The following is a 14,123-nucleotide window of genomic DNA, read 5'->3' on the forward strand; positions in this document are numbered from 1 at the left end:
AACAACAAAAGTAAATAAATGGGACCTGATCAAATTAAAAAGCTTCTGCACAGCCAAGGAATCTATCATGACAGCAAACAGACAACCTACAAAATGCAAGAAAATATTCATGTTTTACACATCCGATAAAGGGCTGACAACTAGAATCTATACAGAATTCAGGAAAATCAGCAAGAAAAAATCAAACAACCCTATCAAAAAGCGGGCAAAGGACATGAACAGAAACTTTTCAAAAGAAGATAAACTAATGGCCAAGAAACATGAAAAAATGCTCAACATCTCTAATCATCAGGGAAATGTAAATCAAAACCACAATGAGATATCACTTATCTCCAGCGAGAATGGCTTTATCAAAAAGTCCCAAAATAGTAAATGTTGGCATGGATGTGGAGAGATAGGAACACTCATACACTGCTGGTGGGACTGCAAACTAGTGCAACCTCTGTGGAAAGCAATATGGAGATACCTCAAAGAGATACAAGTAGAACTACCATTTGATCCAGCAATCCCATTACTGGGCATCTACCCGAAAGAACAAAAGACATTGTATAAAAAAGACATCTGCACTCGAATGTTTATAGCAGCACAATTCACAATTGCAAAGATGTGGAAACAACCCAAGTGCCCATCAATACATGACTGGATTAATAAAATGTGGTATATGTATAGCATGGAGTTCTACTCAGCCACAAAAAGCAATGGTGATATAGCACCTCTTGTATTATCCTGGATAGAGCTGGAACCCATTCTACTAAATGAAGTATCCCAAGAATGGAAAAACAAGCACTACATGTACTCACCATCAAATTGTACTAACTGATCAATACTTAAGTGCACATATAGTAGTAACATTCATTGGGTTTCAGACAAGTGGGAAGGGTGCAGAGGGGATGGGTATATACATACCTAATGGGTGCAGTGCACACTGTCTGGGGGATGGACATGCTTGAAGCTCTGACTCGGGTGGGGCAAAGGCAATATACATAATCTAAACATTTGTACTCCTGTAATATGCTGAAAAAACTTAAAAAAATGTCAATTAGAAAATTTCCAAGTGATTGGAAATTAAGCAATACCATTATGAATAACTCATGGGTTTAAAGAAGCATTGCCATAGAGATTAGAAAACATTTTAAACTGAATGCTAATGAAAATATACTAAAATTTGTGGAACGCAAAAGCCTTGTTTAGAGGTAAACTCATAGTTTTGAATAAAATTTATCGTAGAAGAAGGCTAGAAATCTTTATTAATGATCCATCTTAAGAAGATAGGAAAAGAACAGCAAATTAAAAGAAAGTAGAATAAAGAAAATAGTGATAAAAATGAAATTAACAAAATAGAAAACAAATATAAAAAAATTAAAAAGCCAGAATTTGATTTTTAGAAAATGCTAATAAATTTGAGTACTTTTTATTTTGATTAAGGAAAAGAGAAGGCACAAATGTCCAATATTTGAATGAAAAACGTATCATTATAGATCATACAGATATTAAAATAAGAGAATATCATAAATTTGAAAATATTGAGCAATTTTCTTAAAAACTCAACAAAACTGACATGAATGAAAGAGAAGTATGAATCCTTCTAGATTTATTAAAGAAGTAGAATTGGTAACTGAAAACCTTCCTGACTGGGGTTAAGTCTTACCTTTAAAAGTACAATGTCTGGTTCATAGCAGTGCTCAACTAATACTAGTTGGACAAGTAAATAAATCTCTCATATTGAAATATTCTTACTAAAATTGCTTATATTTGTTTATACATCTATCTTTCCTATTAAACCGTGAACTCCTCGTATATAGCATGGCATATTGTATCCCCTGCATCCAACACTAGTATTTATAACTAGTCAATAAAGGTTTGTTGAATAATTGAATTAAAAAGAAAGAGAACTACTACCATCTACTGAGTGAGTGCCTTCTACATACAAGGATCTATGCTAGGAACATTTACATAATTATCTCATTTATTCTTACTGATACTTTTATGAACGAGGAATTTTTAGTCTCATGAGTAGACTACATCTCAAATCAGCTAGTTAACTTGTTTGTGCTCAGAAGTGGTGGAGCCAGGATTTGAATATGAATGTGAATTATCTTCAAAGCCCATTTCTTTCCACTATATACCAGTGGTTTCCAAAATTGCATGCACCCTAGGGGGTACTTAATCAAGGAAAGAAAATTTTAGAAAGGAGAAAACTGAGAATGAGAGAAGTTAAGTAATTTGTCTGAAGTCACATACTTCGGCTTTTTCATATATTACATTTACCATTAAGAAAAATATCTATATAATTCTAAAACCTTATAAAGTTTAGTAAAGCTAATACCAGGGAGAAATTGGGACCAATGCTAATAAAATTTTCTATATTCTAAAGAAAAGGGACTTGGTTTCTGTTCTTACTCAAATATCCTGATTTCCATCTAGCAGATGCCATATATATATATATATATGTATGTGTGTATATATATGTATATACATATATATATATATGAAATAGTATTGTCTAATTACCAAAAGACAAAAAACAAAAAATAAAGCTACCACTTTTCTGCAAAATTGTGAAATTAACCAATAACTTCTTAAGAATGGCTTTTAATAATATCTTTGCTCCAAATTTTATTTAGAAATGTGAACTACCAGCTATATATTTTTAAGACTGTTAACTAATATAAATCTAGCAGTGATAAAAACAAGTCCAAGTTTTATCTAGTATCTCTAAGATAAAAGCCAAAAGGAGGGCTTAAGGAGCTTATTAAAGCTTATATTTTTTGTTATGGATTCCAAGTATATGCCTAGAAGTGGTTTTTAAAAATAGAACAGAGACCAAAATCTGGCCTATGAATTGTGATGTGACATTGGTAAACTACTAACTGATGAAAGTTCTTCCATCTTCCATCTACACTGTGTATTTCCTTACACATTTGTTTCATTCTAGTTCATAATGTAAATTAGATCTTTGTTCAAAGGATCAGGAAAAGTGTGAAAAATCTTAAATGATATTAAAAAGGGTACAATAATGTGTGACACAGAACTTGTTGAAATCTTAGATACTTTTTGACAGTCTTTCATCCTTTATTTAAATTAAATTATTTTTGTAGCACTATCTGGAAGTAATTTTATTGATTAAAAAAATAAGCTGAAATAAAAAAAATAAAAATGTTTTGAGCTTTATAACTACTTACAACAATTTTAACATTAAATGTTAAATTATGACCCATTAATCCTAAAATGCCATTCCAAAAGGAAAAGTGCCTTGGACTGGGTCACGTTATTAATGCAAAAAACCCAATATTAAACCAGGAATTTAAATATAAAAAAATTTTTTTTTAGATAATTGTGCTTATAATGACACAGACATTTCTCTGATTTTTTTTTTTTAAAATCTAAAGAGCTTTGTGGAGGCTTCAATAATAAGCATTGTACTTGAAGGAACTAACACAAATTCTGGAGCTGCTGTAAACCATCTTATGGAAAGACAAATGTAAAATAAATGATTAAAATAAAGTGTGTGATTCAGGACTAGTTATTGTTTGAATATTTATCGTCCATGAGGAAAAAGTGATTCTCTGGGACAGGAACAATTTTCATGTAGGTATAATTAGCCATCAGTGAGTTTTATTACACTTCTTTTTCCTACTTCATCTTGCTTTTCATACTTTGTGTCTTTATGAGCCTGTCAAGGAGATAAAGGTTTCATGTCTTTGTCTTTATTGTGTAATTAGTTGCTGAAGTAGCCTGTCTTTGTCACTTTGGGCTGCTATGACAGAATGCCATAGACTGGATAGCTAAACAAGAAACATTTATTTCTTACAGTTCTGGAGGCTGGAAGTCTGAGATCAGGGTGCCAGCATGGTCAGATACTTGGTGAAGGCCCTGTTTCTGGTTTGCAGAGAGCAGACCTGCATTTGCATGGTGGAGAGTAGAGAGAGGAAGCAAGCCCTCTAGTGTCTCTTCTCGTAGGGGGCACAAATCCCATCATAAAGTCTCCACCCTCATGACCTAATCACCTCCTAAGGCCCCATCCCCAAATCCCATCACATTAGGGATTAGGGTTTTACATATATGTGAATTTTGGGGGAACACAAATTTTCAGTCCCTGGAAACCCTTCCAAGAGTATTCATATTTTAAAAGGGACCCTTTGTATGAACAACCTGAAGTCATACTTTTTTCAAAATCTTCCTGATATTCCTCAATTCATATCATGTTGTTATCTCTCATATTGCATTACCTACTCTAACGAGGTTAAAATCAACATTATCCAGAAATACCTTTTCTGTTAGAGGGGTAGGCCCTCAAAAATAAAGCACAATAATGACTAGTAAGCACCCAAGCAATTGTACAGGATTGGTTGCCATGGAAACTTGTGATTAAGAGGTGTGTCCAAGGTGAGGCCTTATTTAGTTTTTGATTAATAAAGTTGAATGGAGGAAAATGGCCTATAACAGGAGAGGAATATAAAAAATGTGGCTGAGAAGAAATGAAAATTAAGTGGACAGAATGTCTTTTAAGGCAGTAAGGGTAGGCAGGCAGCTGGAGCTGGTGTTGTGGTGAAGGTCTTGCATGCCACTAAAAGCCAGATGTCTTGCCACTGAAACTGGGAAATACTGAGAGAATGTGGCGTAAAGGCACTTGCAAGTTCATTTCTTTTGGCAATGTAAGAATAGCAGACCAAAGAGAAGCTACAAGAAAGGAGGAATAAGAACTAGTTGTTAAAAGATGCAGTTATCACCTATGACTCATATTTCTTTGTAGATTGGGAAAGAATTTGTTTGCATCACTGTTGTCCAGGGGAATCCAACTTTAAATCTCCCAGTTATAAACAGCATTCTTGAAACCACAAACCCCTCTCATTAACCATCAGACATTATACAGATACTACTTTGGCAATGACTCACATTCTCTTTCTGGGTAGAAATGGAAGCTTCATAAAATTTAAGTAAAGATGTTAGATTGTAGAAAGACGAGTCTCTGTAGTTCTAGTCAGTATTTAAGCTGATAAAAATATTTAAAAAGGAATGAATGAGAATGTGTAAAAACCTTTAAAATATGTAGTTTTTTAGCTACTACAAAATGAGACATAATCTCATCCCATTTAGTTATTGGCTTTCTTTCATTTTACACTTAATTTTTAAAAATAAACATAGATGCTCCAGACCCAAGAGTGGAAAATTAGACATATGGAATGAAGTCACAACTTCTTATCTTTGTGTTTTTCTGTAAAAAGGATTTGAAGATTTCAAAAAAGTATTGAAAAAGTGAGAGACTATGAGTTCCAGGGCACACATAGGATGCTAAAATGGCATTGCAAATAAGGTGCCCATTAGCAAAGAAATTATTTTAATCTACTTATTCCTACTGTAAAATTTTTCATTTCTGGGTAGGGTTCTGTGCAGTAAACAGGAGTAGTAAGACATGACTGTAAGGGCAACCTAGATGTAACTAATACTGCAGCCTTTTTCTCTTACAGATAAATGTGGCATTTATTAAAATTAATTCCCCTTACCTGGTGACAATAAATGCCCAGTTGATTGGATAATTTATCACTACACTAAATCCTTAACAGGGCTTCCAGCTAGGGTTAGAAAATAGATGGTCCTTCATACGATTACCTGCACCTCAGGCCGTGTGATGAGTGTAATTTACTGTGCCTATCACTTCTGTTACCACTGCAGTGAATTCTTATGCTGTCTCTATTTTCCCTTCTTTCCTGCCTCCACCCTGTTGCAAGGCTGGGTCCACACTGTTTATAGCCTGCGAGTAATGGGATGGAAGGAAGCACTTCTCCTGGTGACAAAGCAGGGTGATTTGCTTCTTTAGATGGGGGGATGTGGAAGCATATTTGTCCTATAAAGTCAGAGCAATAAGGAAAGGACATTCTTTACTGCAAGAGGTTAGGATACGTAAACTCTGATTTTGTTTTAAGAGTTAAGGAAAAAGGACAGATAATCATTTCATATGAGTGTGAAGACTGGACTGTCAGGAGCAGGGGAGGACACAACTACCACTGGAAAGGATAGGGTCAAAGTCAGTACAACGTTTTTTGGGAAGTATTTCCTGAAATTGTATATATTTCCAGATCTGTTTAAATCTAAGATCTATTAACAAAATTGTGAAGATACCCATTCTCACCACTGCATTGGCAGTTTTTCATATCGCTAAATTTTACTTGCCAGGTTTATGTGACATTTTGAGTGGCTGAGTTAAGCCTAATGTCTAACCTTTTAAGATATTTTATAACTTGATACATGAAAGTGAAAATATTTATATTCCAATATTAAAGTTTCTCACGTTATTTTATGTTTAAAAATGTGAGAATAAAGGAATATTACCACACATTAACATAGCAAAATGTTTTAATAAAGGATAAACTAGTATTTCAGCTGAACATTAATGACTTACACAGACTAGTTACCTAATAGAAATACAATTTCAATATGATGTCAAACTTAGTAATATTGAGATGTACAATTAATGTAAGGAAAATTCATTTCAATGGAAAAAACTAGTGGCCAACTAGTAACTACATCAACCACAAAAAAAAAAATCAAGCAATTTTAGTGTGTAGAGTGAGCTAACTATGATCTAAGTCTTTTTTTAAAGGAAGTTTTAATGTTCTTCTGTTTATATTTCAGAATTAAGAGAAAGTTTATGAGTGTACCTTAAAAAGGCTTGATAAATCCATCTTTTCAGGATGAATGAGACTGTTCCTTACACTAGTGGAAGAAATCTAGTGGAAGCCCTTTGAGAACAGTATATTGAATATATCACATAATTAGTTTCTGTTCCTAAGAGAGAGTAAATTATACCTTTTCTGAGACACTAGATTGCCATTTTGTTCATGTATTATCTTATTCACCTTAGTTCTGCTCTTTGTAATCCCAAACAACCTTTCATTTAATGGGAGAAATAAGTTCTCATTTTAAGTTTGTCAGCATCAGTGGAACCTTACCCACAAGTCAGAGCTGTTCTCCATAGTTCTCACTATGGTACAGCCTGACAACCTGTGCACCTCAAACATTAAACTGAACTCCCCAGATAGCATATCTGTCAGATATTGTGCATGGAATACAGGGGTAGGAGGCATGCTACCATCTTACCTTTGTTTCAGATCTAGACCTCAAATGCCATCTTAAAAGATCCAGCCAAATTTGGGTCTGAGAGCACTTATTACGTTCAAAGTAGTAGTGTTATTGCTTTGGATACATTTCAAAAGTAAGTAGTTTTTAAAAATCTTTGAAAATTATAAATCACCAGTTTCCCTGACTAATGACTTACCTTCTAAGCCAACTTGAATAAACTCACACTTAAACTAAACAACCTGATGACCAAAGGAAAACTTTATTATTTTAAGAAATTAGCTTCTGTTATTATAGTTAACATTTCACTCCAAAGTGACAGTGTCAGAGCATGAAAATAGTTCAATTTCAATGAATTCCAAAAATAAATTATGGATGCCTTATTAAGTGGTTATGAACTGTTCAATTTCCTAAATACCTTGGGGAAATGACTTTTAAGTACTGGCTACCTAACCTTACCTTTGATCTTCTATTTTCTTGTATTCATTGAGACTGTAAAAGGAAGACTGCAGTTGGGAACTGATTCCTAATATCATTAAATGACCTTGGGACATAGGTGAACATAGTTCACACTGCATGTTCCCGTGATTTTTGATGGTAGGGCAGCTGCTGTGTTTGGATAGCTTCTTGAACCACACTTTTTATGCCTGGCTTTTCTCTACCTGTAGCCCTTACCTCCTAACCTAGTTTTCCTCCTTCTTCCCTCTCATCCCCAGTGACTTTACCATGTTAGACAGCAGCCGCCATATTTCCATGGGATCCACATTAACTTGTCTTCTGTGCCATTCTTTTGGGGCCTCTCTTTCCATTAGGAAGTATGTTAATCAAGTTTACTATTACTCTTTGGTCATGAAGATAGTTTGGCAAAGTTTGATAGTTTCAATCATCTTGGCAGATTTATTAGAGCTCTTTTTGTCCTTATAAACTTTTTTGATGACTTTTCAGTCAGACCATATAGGTATATTCTGCTGTGATGATACATATCTTGGCTTGGAGACCCAAATCGTCTGGGCCTATACTGTTATGGTTTGTGCTGGTGAGATCCTGGGGTCTTGGGTTGATGAGGTGGCAAATCTATCCTTCCACACACAGTTATCTTCTGGGGACCCATTTCTGCTCTAGTTTGGTCATGTTTCAGACTGGACTTGCTAGATTTTGGGCAAGCCCTGGAAATCCAGGAGGCCCACAAGAACTTGTCTCTGTTCCGGGGCTCAGTCATCTTGTTCATTAGAATAATAGACCCATGTGCCTCCACTGACTAATGTGTGTTCACAATTCGTGTTTGTTTGACAGTGTTTCTAGATTTTGTGAAATTTAGTGAGAGACAAATGTGTTGATTGAGTTTAGCTTCCTGATGCAATAATACCTTCCTTCCAGTGTTTGGAAATGTTTAGATTTACTACAAACTTATTAATGCTGGCAGGTCAAAAAAAGTTAACATTTCCCATTACAGTGATCTTCAATTTACATTGGAATAGCATTTGTTTTCATTAATGATCCAATTAATGATGGAAATACGTTGCGTGATGAGGTGTTGGGATTAAGAGTTCTAGTTGGTTGTTTTTCTTTTACTGAGAATGCAATAAACAATAATGTCACAGCCCCTTCACAGATTTCAAACATATTATATAAATTTGGTTGTAAAGCCAAACTGCTTTTTTCCACTTTAAAATTTATAGAGTGATTCTATACTATAGATTGGACTGACAGTATGGATTCAGGCAGTCTAAAGACACTAGAGCAGATAAATTCTGCTCTGAGGAAAAAGGTAAGCATGATTGTAGAAAAAATTCCTGGAATCTTGGCTATTTGTCCGTGATAATTTCATTACAGAGTGTTTTTGTATGATGAGTAAAATGTGTCCCTGTATTTGTGTCTCTCTGTTTCTCTCTGAACGTTACTTCCCAAAGGTAATAATGTAATTCCACCTTTGCTGCTGAGAGCATCATAGGAATTTGCAGTATTATGACCACCAGTCATATGCTGGATATTGCTAAAGTGCTGCCTAATAGAGCCTTTTTTTTTTTTTTGAGACAGAGTCTCACTCTGTTGCCAGGGCTAGAGTGCCGTGGCATCAGCCTACCTCACAGCAACCTCAAACTCCTGGGCTCAAGTGATCCTCCTGCCTCAGCCTCCCAAGTAGCTGGGACTACAGGCATGCGCCACCATGCCCAGCTAATTTTTTCTATATATAATTTTAGTTGTCTAGCTAATTTCTTTGTATTTTTTTGGTAGAAGACAGGGTCTCACTCTTGCTCAGGCTGGTCTTGAACTCCTGAGCTCAAATGATCCGCCTGCCTTGGCCTCCCAGAGTGCTAGGATTAGAGGGGTGAGCCACCGCGCCCAGCCCTAATAGAGCCTTATTGCCTGCTATCACAAGATGTAAACTTTTCTGTAAGAGAGTATAATAGTAGCTATGGTGAAGGGCTTACTTTATGTAGAGTGTTAAAGATAATGACTTTCATCTTCCCTTGATGGATGACTTGTTAATATTTTTGACTCCAAAAATAAAATTGGCTATTGAAAAAAAAAACTCCTAAAAATTAACATAGAACTATCATAGAATCATAGAATATTAGACCAAGAAAACATCTGATTTGTAGTATTTGATCACAACTGTTCAATATGGCTTGCTTGACACAGGATGTTGGGGACCTTTCAGTGGTTCTTCCATTAGCATTTCCTGGGATCAGAGGAACTGCCTAAAATCCTGGGAATAATCTTGTACTCTTGATTAGTATCAATCCCTAGAATATAAAATGTTCTTAGAAAATCTTTGCAGAATGAATGAATGAGAGAATAAATGAATAGAAGAAATGAAATACACCAGGTAGACTAAAGTGCTACTCTTTGATCAGCATTACTATTACTAGGCCCCTACTTCTTAATTTTATTTCTCTCCCACTTAAACCCTATGTGCCTGCAATCTATTTTTTACACAACAATGATCTTTTAAAAGCAAATCATATAATGTCACACTTTTGCTTTAAAATCTCCTAATGCCGGTTCCCTGCAGTTAGCACAAAATCCGACCATTTGTAATGGCCTACAACCACATGCTGTCAGCTCCTTGCCCACTTACCTTATCTCATTCCTCTGCCCTTTTCCTCTCATACTGCATGCCAGTCACACTGGCCCTCTTTCTCTTCCTAGCTAGTTTCCACCCCAGGACTATTGCAGTGACTGTTCCCCCTGCCTGGAAGGCAGATCTTCACATTCCTGGCTCCATCCCATCATTTAGTTCTCTGTTGAAAGTTCACCCCCTCAAAGAGGCCTTCCTGACCACCCCACCCTAGTTCTCAATGCACCCTCCCGCACACCCTGTCTGGTCACTCCTTATTTTTACATGGCAGTGATTACTTTATCATATTATCTTCCAGGAGAGCCATCTTTACTGCTGCATTCTCAGTGTCTAGAACAGAAATTGGCACAGTTGAATGTGTAAATACTGAATTTTTGATCACATGTTTAAATGCTCTAACAGAAAGAGTAAGGATGTACTTTGAAGATTGCCCCCTTGTCTGAGCTCCCTTAGTGCTCTGAATATGCATATGTAATCACCATATTATGTTCTGCCATTTTATGAGCCCATCTACTTCACCAATTGCAATATTTTTAACATAATTTTAAATTTAAAAAAGTGAAGGCTTTCTAGCATATGCTATATTCTTACATATATTCATATGTATAGCATAGGCTATATTTTAATATGTAAATTTAAATAATATACATAGTGGGTTTTACTATTTGGCTCCAGTTTCTCTTCCTGATGGAATTGGTAATAAGCCTTACTTGCTGTGTCTGAGGATCTAGTCTCCTATCTGTGATGTCCAGTATTGCATCTATCAACCACATGCAGCTATTGAAATTGAAGTTAACTAGACTGAAGTAAAAATGTAAGTTAAAAATTAAGGTTCTCAGGTGTACTAGAGAATTCAAGTGCTCAATAGTCAGTAAAATAGTGGTTATTTTGTTGGACATTTACATCATTGCAGAAAATCCTGTGGGACAACTTAGTCCTAGATTGTGTTCTGTGTCTTCCACATGGGCTTGTTTCACCCAGTTTGGATTTGGATGCTTCAAAGCCTAACATCTAAATTCTTAGTTGTTTACTTGTGATTTTCTCAATGCTTAGTCTGTAAGCATTTTTAAAGACTCTTTTCCTCTTCTTTCCCTTCTCTGTGCTATAACTCCATCCTTCTGTAAGATTGCTAGTATTATGTTAATCATACCTTGAGAACACTGTCCCTCTAGTCAACAGGTGACATTTTAAAAATTGACTCTTTATAGAATAATCATTTTTTGCTACTATGAACTGTGCTACATTAACATCTTTGAGCGTAAGCATCCTAATATGTTGCAACTTTGTCTATAGGCTAGACTCCCATAAGTGGTTTTGTTGAATCAAAGTTTATATAAAATTTTAATATTATTGGATGCAAAAATTCTAAGTAAAATATTAGCAAACAGAATACAATAATGCCTCCAAAGAATAATGCACCACGACTAACTAGAGCTTATTCAGGAGTGCAAGGCTATTTCAATACTAGAAATCTATGGACTTAATTCATTACATTTGCCAATTAAAGGAGAAAGCCACATAATTATATCAACAGACATGGAAAAGCCTTGAGTAAAAGATAGCAGTTATTTATAAAAAGTCTAAGTAAAATAAGAATATCAGAATACTGCTTAAATAAAGACTATCAGAAATAAATAGCAAAAATTATTCTAAATGGTAAATAACTAAGACATTTCGGTAACAATTATAAAGAGGACAGAGATGATCAGTCCTTCAATGTTATTCAACATTATTTTGGAAGTTTGTTAGCAGTAGGAAAAAAATGAAATAACACCTACAATGATAGAAAAGAAAATATAAAATGATTTCTCTTTTTTTTCTTGTCTATGATATCTGAGTGTCCTTGGAACCTATTATGGACTGAATATGTCTTTCCCAAATTCATATGTTAAGGCCATAACATCCCCAGTAACTGTATTTAGAGATAAGGCCTTTAAAGAGGTAATTAAGGTTAAATGAGAACGTTAAGGGTGGGATCCTAATCTAGTATGACTGGTGCCCTAATAACATGGGGAAAAGACACCAGCAATAAGTAAGCACAAAGGAAAGTCCTTGTGAGTACACAGTGAGCAGGTGGCCGTCTGCAAGCCCACGAGAGAGGCCTCAGGAGAAACCAGCCTAGCTGGCACCTTCATCTTGGACTTATAGTCTTCAGACATGTGAGAAAATAGATTTCTGTTGTTTATGCCACCCAGTCTGTGGAATTTCATTATGGCAGCCTTAGCAAATTGTTATAATACAGAAACCCTTGACATGCTCATGCTAGTAAAAATCTACAAATTGTAATAAGAAAATTTGGTTAGATGACTGGATAGAAGACAATTATACATGAACCAGAAAATTTTTTCTATATTATTTATAATCATCTATAAATAGAAATCAGAAAAAAATCCATAAGTAGAATTAACTATATAGCAACGATGAGATTTCAATATCTTAATCTTTAACTACTTGGGTAAATACTTCCTATCATTTAATTTATTCTTAATTATCTTAAAGGAGAATTCTTTGGCTTCAATACAAAAACACTCAGGTGTATATCAGTTTGTATTTATTGCTACCCTGACAAAAATTAGCATGTAAGTTATTTAGCTTCTTAAAATGAAAAGTTTAAATTATTGGAAATATTAATTGTTGAGTTATATATTCAAGTTATAAGTTTAATAAATGTAGAAAAATATTGAATATCTGCAAGAAATTATTATATAATATCTTTTTTATTTTATTAAATTTCAACAAACATGCTTTCTAAGAGACGATATAAAAATAAATAATTTATATTACAGTATAGTCTAATAACATACTTATAAGAGCCTATTTTTCAAATAAGTTTTACTAAAAATAAAATTTATATTATAGTATCCTTTTCTATCTTTAGCCTCATTTTTGAATTATATTTAAAGTTTGATATAAGAAAGATAAATTTGAGATGCCATCTTACTTATTCAAGTGATTGATAGAATATAATTTTATTTCACGTTTTCTTAATCTCTGAAATTACTGTATAATCTTTTCCATATATTAATAGAAGAATGTACAAGATACCTCAAGCCTTTATCATTTTCAAGATTATCTATCTACTACTCTCTTTTGTGATACTTCCATGATTTTAAGTAGAATGTCATAGATTTATTATTTTTCACATAAATGATGATACTCTATATAAACATTTAAATAATCAAGAAATGTACAAGAAAACAAAATACCACGTCCCACCACCCAGAAATAAACATCAATATAATAGTTACAATGTCTTTCCAGACATTGCTCTATGCATATATAAAGATAGGAATATAGTTATAGATGGTTAAAAGCAGTGCATAAAAATTAGAATCTAAGTATATATAATGTTTTAAATTAAAAGTAATAAATTTAAGTTTACTTGAATTTAACAGAAGAAAAAGAAAGTGACATGAAGCTGAAAAAAAATGTTAAGCTTCTGATAGATATTTCTGCATCAGTGATATTCCTTCCTAAAAGAGCCTTCTGAGTTTAAAAAGAATGTTGAGAAATGAAGTTTTCTTAAAGTTGTTTAGTTTTATATCTTATTGACTGCTTTCAGCTGTGAAAGATGAGGAAATGAGCATTCCTCCTTCATCCTCCCATTTCCTTGCTTCTGTTTTTTATTCAGTGTATTATAATGTTTACTTTTCAAGTTTTATGACACTACTATTTAGTACTATAGCCATCATTCTCAGAATTTAGTTTTGGCTTCACATTTAAGTGGATTTAATTTTTTTTACCAGTCTTTTTACTACAGCTTCTTCATTCCTCAGTTCCTATTTTCATTCTCATATTTGATGGCTGAAGTTCATTGTCAAGAAGTACTGACATACTCCTCTGAGTTTGCATATCTACAAATTATGAAATGTTATAAAATACTTGGGTGATATTTTTCCACCAAGAACTTTGTGGATATTTTTCTATTATTTTCTGGTTCTAAAGGTTGTTGGTGAAATGTCAA

At 34.1% G+C, this 14,123-nt stretch overlaps 1 long non-coding RNA gene across 1 annotated transcript in view; it reads left to right on the plus strand.

Moving 5' to 3' along the window:
• LOC123643716 overlaps positions 1-14,123 on the plus strand; it is a 66,184-nt gene that overhangs the window by 18,038 nt on the left and 34,023 nt on the right. The window lies entirely within an intron of this gene.

The sequence above is a fragment of the Lemur catta genome, chromosome 8 (assembly GCF_020740605.2).
Source record: "Lemur catta isolate mLemCat1 chromosome 8, mLemCat1.pri, whole genome shotgun sequence".
In the NCBI taxonomy this organism is placed as follows: Eukaryota; Metazoa; Chordata; class Mammalia; order Primates; family Lemuridae; genus Lemur; species Lemur catta.